Source organism: Lontra canadensis, unplaced genomic scaffold, assembly GCF_010015895.1.
Source record: "Lontra canadensis isolate GAN:19392208 unplaced genomic scaffold, GSC_riverotter_1.0 scaffold21, whole genome shotgun sequence".
In the NCBI taxonomy this organism is placed as follows: domain Eukaryota; kingdom Metazoa; phylum Chordata; class Mammalia; order Carnivora; family Mustelidae; genus Lontra; species Lontra canadensis.
In genome coordinates this window covers 24,695,179-24,707,340 of record NW_022631015.1, presented here as the reverse complement: position 1 = coordinate 24,707,340, position 12,162 = coordinate 24,695,179, and the positions used below count along the sequence as shown (strand labels likewise).

Here is a 12,162-nt window from a genome sequence, read left to right as displayed (position 1 = left end):
TTGAGTTGTATTTCCCTGATGCTGAGTGATACTGAGCTAATGGGATTACTTTCCATACTCATGGATTGAGAGATTAATATTGTTAAAATTTCTATACTATCCAAACAATCTATACATGAAATGCACTCCTTATCAAAATCAGCACTTTTCACAGAGCTGGAACAATCCTAAAATTTGTATTGCATCAGAAAGACCCAAATAGCCAAAACAATGTTGAAAAACAAAACAAAACAAAGCAGGAAGCATCAGAATTCCAGACTTCAAGCTGTGTTACAAAACTGTAATTATGGAGACAGTATTGTACTGCCACAAAAACAGACACATAGAACAGTGGAACAGAATAGAGAACCCAGAAATGGATTGTCAGCTCTATGATCACCTAGTCTTTGACAAAGCAGGAAAGAATATCCAGTGGAAAAAAGACAGTCTCTTTAGCAAATGGTGCTGGGAAAATTGAATGGCCACATGCAGAAGAATAAAACTGGACCATCTTCTTATACCATACACAAAAATAAACTCAAAATGAATGAAAGACCTAAATGTGAGACAGGAAAACATCAAAATCCTAGAGGAGACCCCAGGCAGCATGCTTTTTGACCTCTGCTGTAGCAACTAGATGTGTCTCCTTGGGCAAGGGAACAAAAGCAAAAATTAACTATTGGGACTTCATCAATATAGAAAGCCTCTTCACAGGGAAGGAAACTATTAACAAAACTAAAATTCAACCTATGGAATGGGAGAAGACGCTTGCAAATGACATATGTGATAAAGGGTTAGTATCCAAAATCTATAAGGAACTTGTCAAACTCAGCACCCCAAAAATAAACAATCCAGTTAGAAAAGGGCAGGAGACATTGAACAGATATTTCTCCAAAGACATCCAGATGGTTGACTGACACATGAAAAGATGCTCAACATCAGTCGTCATCAGGGAAGTACAAATCAATACCATGATGAGATATCACCTCACACCTGTCAGAATGGCGAACATGAACAACATAGGAAACACGAGGATGTTGGCAGGGATGTAGAGAAAAGGGAACCCTCTTACCTTGTTGGGAATGCAAGCTGGTACAGCCACTCTGGAAAATAGTATGGAGGGTGCTCAAAAAGTTGAAAATAGAGCTCCCAATCAATTGCACTACTGGGTATTTACTTCAAATACACAAATATAGTGATCTGAAGGGGCACCTGCACCCCAGTGTTTATAGCAGCAGTGTCCACAATAACCAAAGTATGGAAAGAGCCCAGATGTCCATCGAAAGATGAATGGATAAAGAAGATGTGGTATATGATAAAGAAGACAATGGAATTATGCAACCATCAAAAAAAAAAAGAAATCTTGCCATTTACAACAATGTGATATAACTAGAGGGTATTATGCTAAGTGAAATAAGTCAGTCAGAGAAAGACAACTACCATGATTTCACTCATATACAGAACTTGGGAAACAGAACAGATGAATATAGCGGACAGGAAAAAAGAAGTCTGGGAAGCAAACTATGTGAGTTTCTTAATGACCAGGAAAAAAACTCAGGGCTGATGCAGAGAGGTGGGTGGGGGATGGGCTAGATGGGTGATGGGTATTAAGGAAGGATTGTGATGAGCACGGGGTGTTATATGTAGGTGATGAATCACTAAATTCTAAATCTGAAACCAAATTTATCAGATATGTTAACTAACTAGAATTTAAATGAAAACTTGAAATCAACAAAAGAAAAAAAAAGACAATGAGTATTCTAACTCCATCATATGGAAATGGTTACACACACAGTACATTTTTAATTCTTCTAAGACTTCTCAAAACTGAATTGGTCTTGGGGGTAGACACATTGTTGTGTGGGAGAAATTGTTACAATATTCATTAAATGTTCATGAAATCTGAATTGAGAATGTAGCATTTCACACTATTTTATACCACCTTTGATTTCCTATAAAGATGTGATCAGGGGGCGCCTGGGTGGCTCAGTGGGTTAAGCCGCTGCCTTCGGCTCAGGTCATGGTCTCGGGGTCCTGGGATCGAGCCCCACATCAGGCTCTCTGCTCCGCAGGGAGCCTGCTTCCGCCTCACTCTCTGCCTGCTCCTCTGCCTACTTGTGATCTCTCTCTCTCTCTGTGTCAAATAAATAAATAAAATATTAAAAAAAAGATGTGATCAGTACCAGCCATGCATATAAATCTATGCAGAAAAACTTTCTTAATGGAATTAATTATAAAGGTATTTGAGACAGTCTGAACGTGCAACAACAGGGAATGTGCCCTGATTCACAGCTGCTCAGAAGCAAATAAAACAAACCATGTTTCAGTCTCCTGCACACTCACACAAATATAGATAGATACTTATCAGAAATAAATTGCTGGCAACTTTTTAAATGTGCTTCATAAATGCACTCACCAAAGTAAAGGAGAGTAAACATAGATGCTAACTCATCCAAAGGAAACAACAACATAATAATGCACCATTAGAATAAAATAATGGTATATTTTAACATTATCTTAGCCATGAGGACTAAGAAGGCAATTGAGCAAAGATAAAACTGGTGAGATAAACTTGTAAATATGATTTGCTGCTTTACAGGATTGTATGCTTATGTGTGTGTACACATAAAAGAATGCTGAATGACTGCCTATCTAACAAGTATAAAAATGAATATGTTTTTAAGGTGATAAATAAAATGTCAGGCAAAAAAGATGCCCACCAAAAGAGAAAAAGGAATGTGATTGTATTTCTATGTTAGGATTGCTTCCAGTGCCTTCCTGGACAGCACACTAGGAGGGAACTAGAATATGAATATCATTGTCTATCTTCTTACCTTTATTTTTTTCACCTTGCATTCAGGAAGGTTATCCTTTAGTAACTCTGGATATGAGAAAGATCAGGCTGCATAATTCATTCTCCCATCAATTCTCAAGAGTACTTTCTGCTGATCTGGGTCACTTTGTTCTCTTCTTTCTCTCCTCCTCAGCATCCATCTATCTTAAAGCTGTGTGCACCACCACAGAAAGAAATATTTTCAGAGAAATGTATGTTTAAGCTAAGGTTAAGGAGGAAATTTTGTTTTATTTCCTTCTTACAAAATATAAAGAATTGATAATTAGACTAAGCACCAATATCTATATAGGTAGGTATCAAATGACCAAATGCAGTAAGAGACATTGATTCCTCTTAGACAAACAATGTAAATAATGCTGGCTGAAAATATTGAACACATCCGCCCTAGGTACAGGAGCAAAGAATGGTGTCCTTAGTACCTATCATGATATATATGATACATGAAAATGCAGTTATAAAAATCAGACATAAATTATTTCTTTACATACCAAAAAAATAAATACTTGAAAAAAGCACAGGTTATATAAATAGAGAAAAAATTTTATTAGGTAAACTAAAAATAAATAGATTCCACAAAATAAAAAAAGATGACATTCTATGAAATAATTACCATCCAAAAAATATGATGGGAAATGACATCTCACAAGAACACAATTTTACAATAATAATTAAGAAAACAGGCATCAAATGAAAGAGGTTAAATGCTTAGTATCAGCACATGTAAGCTAATAGAGCCAATTACATAAGTGTTCAATGCTGACATATACATCTAAAAGTTTAAGTAAAAGAATATGTTTTTCCACAGAAATAGATGCTCAGTATGCACTGCACATTTTAAAGGCCAAAGATCTCAAGATAATATCTGTATTAAAGATATTTCAATTATATAACAGCCACCGATATAATTGACATACAAACCCTGCCCTATCCAGTTTCTGAATAAACCTGAAATAATGTTGGCAGTGGTAGAAATGAAAAACTATTACTTTAATAAAGCTTCTGTCCCCTAGGTCCGAGCTGGCTCCAGTTATACTAGAACAGACCCTCGAGGGCAATGTAGGATGAGCTAATGAGTGGGAAGGCAGCTATCACAACACCAGAAATGACAGGTGTAATGAACATGGACAATCTTTTTGTCCAGGTTCCATGGGAGAAGAGGATCAAGCAGGATTTCCACTGCATGTGGTTTGTTCAGGGAGTGCTCTTGGGATAAAGGGAATGAGGGAAGCAAAACAGAGCAGAGAATGCTGCTAAGCAAGGATGTGGTCTCAGGTGGAAGATGGCATGAGCCTGATCCCATAAGAAGCTGGACACCACTCTTCCATACAATATCCATCTGTGCTGGTGGAAATACTCTGTCCTCGCTGTCTAATGCAATAGGTGCTATCCACATGAGCATTTAAAATGTCCTAGCTGAGAAACAGAATTTTGTATTTTATTTTAATTAACTAATTAATTAATTTTTCAACAACAAAAATTCTTGTTTATTAACAACAATAAAAAATCAATGTTGGTTAACAAATACCTCTTCAAATTAAAAAAAAAAGGAATATATCAAATACATTATAGTCCACTTTTTTTTCCTAGTCTTTCTCTTTCTTCTTCCTTCCTTCTTTCTTTCTTTCTTTTTTTTTTTTTAAGATTTTATTTATTTATTTGACAGGGAGAGAGATCACAAGTAGGCAGAGAGGTAGGCAGACAGAGAAGGGGAAACAGGCTTCCCACCAAGCAGAGAGCCTGATGCAGGGTTCAATCCCAGGACCCTGAGATCATGACCTGAGCCAGAGGCAGAGGCTTTACCCCACTGAGCCACCCAGGTGCCCCCCTTTCTTTTCTTTTCTTTTCTTTCTTTCTTTCTTTCTTTCTTTCTTTCTTTCTTTCTGTCTGTCTTTCTTTCTTTCTCCTTTCTTTCTTTCATGTTCAGTTAGCCAACATATAATACATCATTAGTTTTTGTTTTCTTTTATTTTTTCAGAGTTCCAAGATTCATTTTTTATGCACCACACACAGTGATCCATGCAATACAAGCCCTCCTTAATACCCACCACCAGGCTCACCTGTCCCCCCACCCCATCTCTTCCAAACCCCTCAGTTTGTTTCTCAGAGTCCACAGTCTTTCATGCTTTGTCTCCTCCTCCAATTTACCCCTCTTCATTTTTCCTTTCCTTCTCCTAATGTCCTCCATGTTATTCCTTATGCTCCACAAGTAAGTGAAACCATATGAAAATTGACTCTCTCTGCTTGACTTATTTCACTCAGCATAATCTCCTGCAGTCCCGTCCATATTGATACAAAAGTTGGGTATTCATCCTTTCTGATGGAGGCATAATATTCCATAGTGTATATGGACCACATCTTCCTTATCCATTCATGCATTGAAGGGCATCTTGGTTCTTTCCACAGTTTGGCAACTGTGGCCATTGCTGCTATGAACATTGTGGTACAGATTGGCCTTTTTTTCAGTGCATCTGTATCTTTTGGGTAAATACCTGGTAGTGCAATTGCAGGGTCATAAGGTAGCCCTATTTTTAATTTTTTTAAGGAATCTCCACACTGTTTTCCAAAGTGGCTGCACTAGTGTAAGAGGGTTCCCCTTTCTCCCCTTTCTCCACATCCTCTCCAGCACTTGTTGTTTCCTGTCCTGATAATTTTGGCCATTCTAACTGGTGTAAGGTGGCATCTCAGTGAGGTTTTGATTTGAATTTCCTCAATGGCTAATGATGATGAACATTTTTTTCATGTGTCTGTTGCCACTTGCATGTCTTCATTGGAGAAGTGTCTGTTCATGTCTTCTGCCCATTTTGGGGCATGATTATCTGTTTTGTGTGTGTTGAGTTTGAGTTCTTTATAGATCTTGGATATCAGCCCTTTGTCTATAGTGTCAATTGCGAATATCTTCTCCCATTCCGTGGGTTGCCTCTTTGTTTTGTTGACGGTTTCCTTTGCTGGGCGGAAGCTTTTGATCTTGATGAAGTCTCAAAAGTTCATTTTCACTTTTGTTTCCTTTGCCTTTGGAGACATGTCTTAAAAGAAGCTGCTGTGGCTGATATTGAAGAGGTTACTGCCTGTGTTCTCCTCTAGGATTTTGATAGATTCCTGCCTCATGTTGAGGTCTTTCATCCATTTCGAGTTTATCTTTGTGAATGGTGTAAGAGAATGGTCGAGTTTCATTCTTCTATACATAGCTGTCCAATTTTCCCAGCACCATTTATTGAAGAGACTGTCTTTTTTTCCCACTGGGTATTTTTACCTGCTTTGTCAAAGATTATTTGACTATAGAGTTGAAGGTCCATATCTGGACTGTCTACTCTGTTCCATTGATCTATGTGTCTGTTTTTGTGCCAGTACCATGCTGTCTTGGTGATCACAGCTTTATAGTAAAGTTTGAAATCAGGCAACATGAGGCCCCAGCTTTGTTTTTCTTTTTCAACATTTCCTTAGCGATTTGGGGTCTTTCCTGGTTCCATGCAAATTTTAGGATTGTTTGTTCCAGCACATTTAAAAATGCTGGTGGAATTTTGATCAGGATGTCATTGAAAGTATAGATTGCTCTAGGCAATATAAACATTTTTACAATGTTTTTCTTCCAATCCATGAGAATGGAATGTTTTCCATCTCTTTGTGTCTTCCTCAATTTATTTCATAAGTGTTCTATAGATTCTAGTGTGTAGATCCTTTACCTCTTTGGTTAAGTTTATTCCTAGCTATCTTGTGGTTTTTGGTGCTATTGTAAATGGAATGGATTCCTTAATTTCTCTTTCTTTAGTCTTCTGTCTGTCCAGGACCTGCAGGCATTGGCATAACCTGTTGTCAGGGGTTGTGAACTCAGAGTCCTGCCCCTAGATCCCTACTTGCACCTCATACCCTAGGATAAGCCCATTATTTATAACAGCAAATGACCCAATAGCTATTGGAGAGAGTTCAACTTTTCAATCCTTTCTTTTCCTCTGGGACAGCTGACCTTGGCCCTGTTCATTATAATACCCATGTTTCACTTAAGAGAATGGTATGAGTTTTGGCACTTGAAAAGACACATGACTTGGAGAGGTGTCTGGCTGGTTCAATTGGTAGATCATCTAACTCTTAATCACAGGGTTGTGAGTTTGAGGCCCATGAGAGGTGTGGAGACTACTTAAAAAAAAAAAAAAAAAAAGAAAGACACCTGATTTGTATCTCATCTAAATGAATGAATTAGGGAAAAGTAAAAGCTGCTGTAGGAAAAAAAAAAAAAAGGAAGGAAGAAAAAATAAATTTCCTTGAGAGATGTCAGCTGAAATTTTCCATGACAAATGCAGGACACAAACATATTAAAAATTCTGGCATTCAAAGTCTTCCATCAAAGGGTTTTCCCTGCCTAGTCATCTAGAGTCATGAGTTCTTGATAGCACCATCTTCATTGCTCCCGTCATATCCTTGTTCCTCAGTGTGTATATGATGGGGTTGACCATGGGCATGACGATAGTGTAGAACAGAGAAACAAACTTGCCCTGATCCTGGGAGTGGTTGTTGCTGGGCTGGAGGTAAGCATAGATGGCTGTGCCATAGAACACGGAGACCACTGTGATGTGGGACCCACATGTCCCAAATGCTTTCCTCTGCCCTGAAGCTGACTTTATTCTTAAGACTGCCCTAACAATCCAACCATAGGAAAAGGTGATTAATGCCACAGGTATGATAAGAAAGATCATGCTGAAAAAGAAAATCTCAGACTCATATACAGTAGTATCAACACAGGCAAGCTTGAGCAGTAGGGGGACCTCACAGAAGAAGTGGTCTATTTTATTTCTCCCACAAAGTGGTATGAGGAAGATAAGCACTGTTTCCAATGAGGAGTTAGCAAAACCAATGAACCATGATGCAGAAGCCATGAGGGCACAGAGACGGGGATGCATGATCACTGTGTACTGCAGGGGCCTGCAGACTGCTGCATAGCGGTCAAATGCCATGACCCCTAACAGAATGCTTTCCGTGCCTCCCAAACCTAGCGAGAGGAACAGCTGAGTTACACAGCCACCAAACGAGATAGACTTGTCTGCTGTCCTGAGATGAACCAGGAGCTGAGGGACAGTGCTGGTCGTGTAACACAGGTCCAGAAAGCTTAGGTTGGAGAGGAAAAAGTACATAGGAGTCTGAAGATGTGGGTCAAGGTGGGACAAGGCAATGATGGTGGCGTTTCCCAGCAGAGTGAACAGATAGAAGATCAGGAGAACCACAAAGAGGACTAGCTCCAGTTGAGGCCGGTCAGAGAACCCCAGCAGGATAAACCCCGTGAAAGAACTGCCATTTTTCTGTTCCATCCTCTGTTAGCACATGTTTCCTGTTAGGACCAAGCATTTAGCAATTTTTAAAATAAGTTTTCAAAAAAATAAATGGTTGGTGGGTCTATTATGTTATAAGACATGGCCCTCAGATTTTATCAGTAACTATTTGAATAAATAATGTACTCATTTATATTGACATAGCTCATACTAATGCAGTTCCACATTATCACAAAAGTATGTCATTTATACTTAGTATAAGAAAAGTGAAAAAATGGACCTTGTGCTTGCATAAGTCAGAGGTATAAAAGGCCTTTTGTTCTGAGCTTAAAAGGATGTATAGTACTGTAAGTATAAACATACATTTTAGAGAGAACAGGGATGAGGGAAAAAGAGGGAGAATCAGAAAGAAACAGAAGGAGATGCGGAGAGAAGGAAAGATATTATTATAAATATGTATCTCATGATTCACAGCTGGATTTGTACACAGCTGGATTTGCACACACCTCACATGCAATAGATTATAGCAGAACATAATCTTGAAAATGCATTCAGATATAGGAATTTAAGACCTAGAATGTACTAATACGAAGAATTCAATCACATCCAAAATATACTTAAGTGTTCTGAATATAAACATTGTGTCAGAGTTACTTCTTTAGATACTTATGAAAGCTACATGTTTGAATTGTGTTTCCTTATAGTAGTAAAACAACCAAATACTCAAATCAGAGAGAAGTTGAAAACACCACCATTCTCTTATAGTCCTTAACTTGCCCTAAAGATGCTTAAAATCACCATACCAGTTTATCAGGAACCCTGAAAATTCCTTGACCCTGAATTGTCAGGTGGAATCAGAGCTCTAAAATCTGTTGGCCACAACTTTTTTCTCCTTCTGAAGATTTCTGTTTCATACATTATCAACTAGAGTTCCTAAAATTTCTGAAAGAGGTAGGATTATTTCCTATCAACATTCTAATCAGAATAACAATTTAAAAAGTCATCCAACTGTGTAATCTACAAAGTGTAATGTTTTACATCACTTTTTGTGATATATAATTACATAGATAAATACATTGAGATATAGGCAAGTACATTCTCAAAGCAAAGACTGGTCAAAGTGCTATAAAGGAAACCTTAACTAGTACAAAGAAAGGCATAAACAAAAGGATAGTTTGGTGTTTTACAAAATCTCAGACATCTGTCAACATTAGGCTAATAATCGCCTTTCTGGGAGCTCCCTTGAAAGGTTAGTGACACTGGACCCAACACATTGCCAGCTCTAAGGTGAGTCCAATGACTCCTACCTCTTTCATCTGCTTAGTACTGAAGAAGCATGGTTCTATACCAACCAAAGAGGCATCAGAAAACGAGTATTTCCCCAACCTCCTCCAACCTCCCACCCCCGCCCCTTCAAAATCCTCCGGTTGTTTTTTCAGAGTCCAGAGCCAGGTGGTGGGTATTAAGGAGGGCACGTATTGCATGGAGCACTGGGTGTGGTGCAAAAACAATGAATACTGTTATGCTGAAAAGACATTTAAAAAAGAAAAGAAAACGAGTATTTCAGTTCTATCATATACAAATGGTTACACATACAGTATATTTTTAGTTCTAAGACTTTTAAAATCTGAATCAGGTTTTGGGGTATACCCATTGATGTGTGAAAGAAATTGGTACAAAACTGGTATAAATAAATGTTCATAAAAGTTGAATAGAAGATATAGTACTTCACATTATTTTATACTTCATTTGATTTCATCTAAAGATGTATATAGTGGGGCGCCTGGGTGGCTCAGTGGTTTAAAGCCTCTGCCTTCATCTCAGGTCATGACCCCAGGGTCTTGGGATCGAGCCCCACATCGGGCTCTCTGCTTAGTAGGGAGCCTGCTTCCTCCTCTCTCTCTCTCTCTGCCTGCCTCTCTGCCTACTTGTGATCGCTGTCTGTCAAATAAATAAATAAATAAATAATGTTTTAAAAAATAAAAAAAGAAGAAAGATGTATATAGTGCTATCCCACAAAAAATATGCAGAAAAAAATTTTCAATAAAATTCATTGTAAATAAAATTATAAAAAAAATAAAAAAATAAAAAATAAAAAATTCATTGTAAAGGTATTTGAGACAGTCTAAATGTGTACAACAGGAAATGTCCTCTAACTCATACCTGCTCAGAGGAGCAAATAAAAACAAACCATGGTTTAGTCTCCATACATGCATAAATACAGATTAATACTTATCTGAAATAAATTGCTGGCAATTTTGAATGTGCCTCATAAAGGACACACCAAAGTGAAGGAGGGTAAACATAAAATGTTAACTCATCCAAGATAACACCAATGTAATAAAGCACCATTGGAATAAAATAACAATATATTCTAAATTCATCATGTCAATAATAACCAAGAAGGCAGTTTAGAAAGATATGACACTGCTGAGATGAACTTGTAAAATGATTTGCTGCTTTACAGGACCAGATTTGTAAAGAATGCTGAATGCATCCATCATGATATGAAGGATATAGGAAAATTCTTTATAAAAATCATACATAAAATATTATTTTGTGGACAAAAATAAATACTTGAAAGAAGCACAGGTTAGGTATATATAGAGAAAAATTTCATTAAGTAAAACAAAAATAAATAGATTCTATAAAACAAAAAAGATGACATTCCATGTAATAATTACCATAAAAAAAAGAATATAATGGGAAATGACATCTCACAAAAACACAATTTTATGATAATAATTAAGAGAACAGTCATTAAATGAAAGAGGTTAAATACTTAGTATTGGCACAAGTAAGCTGATAGAGTCAATACTGTAAGTGTTCAATGCTGGCATAAAACAAAAGTTTAAGTGGAAGAATACATCTTACCACAAAACCAGATGCTTAGTATGCCAACTACACATTGTAAAAACCAAAGTGTCTAGATAATGTCTACACATTTTAAAGACCAAAGATAACAAGAAAATGTCTATATTTAGGATATTCAAATACATAACATTCACTAATAAAACTGACATAGAAACCCTGCCCTACCCAGTTCCTGAATGAATCTTGAAACAGTGCTGGCAGTGGTAGGAATGAATCACTATTACTTTAATAAAGCTTCTGTCCTCTAGTCTGAGCTGACCCCCCATGTACTAGAACAGGCCCCCAAGGGCAATGCAGGATGAACTAGTGAGGGGGAAGGCAGCTTTCACAACACTGGAAATGACAGGTCACATGAACGTGGATGGTGCTTTCCACCAGGTTCCATGGGAGAAGAGGATCAAGTAGGATTTCCACTGCACGTGGTTTGTTCAGGGAGTGCTCTCAGGATAAAGGGGATGAGGGAAGCAAAACAGCAGAGAACATGGATAAGTAAAGATGTGGTCTCAGGTGGAAGATGGCATGAGCCTGATCCCGTAAGAAGCTGCAACTCTCCCATACAAGTATCCACCTGTGCTGGTGGAAATACTCAGCACTCCCTGTCTAATGCAATAGCCACTATCCACGTGTCACTACCTAAGCATTTAAAATAGCCTAGTTGAGAAACTGAATTTTGTATTTTATTTAATTTTAATTAATTTAAATTTAAATGACTTCCTGTGGCTATGTACTCCAGTATTGGACAGCACGGCTCTGGACCGTGCATTGCATCAGACTTAGTCCTGCCTTGACATTGGCAGCCTTTTGTCTCTCCCGTGAGTCTGTCCCTGGCTGTGAGCTGCCCCAAGTGTGTTCCCGAGACCCCCTGGCAAAGTGGCTCCCTCTCAGCTGAGGGCAAATCTCTGAAGAAGGGAATGGCTGTGCACCTTGCAGCCCATATTCCTAACATATAGGGTTAGGATTGGAGCAGCAGCCAGGTAAAGAGCGGCTGAGCAGGGCCCCAACAGCATTCACACAAGACTCCATTCACGATGCTGTGCAAGGATAGAAGGATGGAACCCAGTGTACCTTATACATCACCTCAGTGCAATCACACACACACACACACACACAACTTGTCATTTGCCTAATTTATTGATTAACTAAACATTCAGGATTCTTCCTACCTTTTCTTCTTCAGGTTGATATTTGTACTCACAT

At 38.1% G+C, this 12,162-nt stretch overlaps 1 pseudogene; it reads right to left on the bottom strand.

Moving 5' to 3' along the window:
* Positions 1-7,191: 7,191 nt before the first annotated feature.
* Positions 7,192-8,145, bottom strand: LOC116870103 (annotated as a pseudogene).
* Positions 8,146-12,162: the final 4,017 nt, after the last annotated feature.